Genomic DNA, 258 nt, shown 5'->3' on the forward strand with positions numbered 1-258 from the left:
GGGCGGCTTAGCCTGCCCCGGGCTCAACGAAGCTGCGGCTGGCGCCGATTCCTCGACAGAGCGAGCAGCCCTGCTGCTGCCAGTGGGGCTCTTCCCTCTCTCGCCCGTGGAAAAAACACGTACACGCTAAAAAGTCAGGCTGTAGCAACATGTAACTTGTTTTGTTATAGATTAACTACTGCAGTTCACCCCGGGGACTTTGCTGAACTGACCGTTTAACCTTCTCTTTCCATCCCCTTTTTTTTTTTTTTTTTTTTT

This window comes from Buceros rhinoceros, unplaced genomic scaffold (assembly GCF_000710305.1).
Source record: "Buceros rhinoceros silvestris isolate BGI_N320 unplaced genomic scaffold, ASM71030v1 scaffold25371, whole genome shotgun sequence".
NCBI classification, from domain to species: domain Eukaryota; kingdom Metazoa; phylum Chordata; class Aves; order Bucerotiformes; family Bucerotidae; genus Buceros; species Buceros rhinoceros.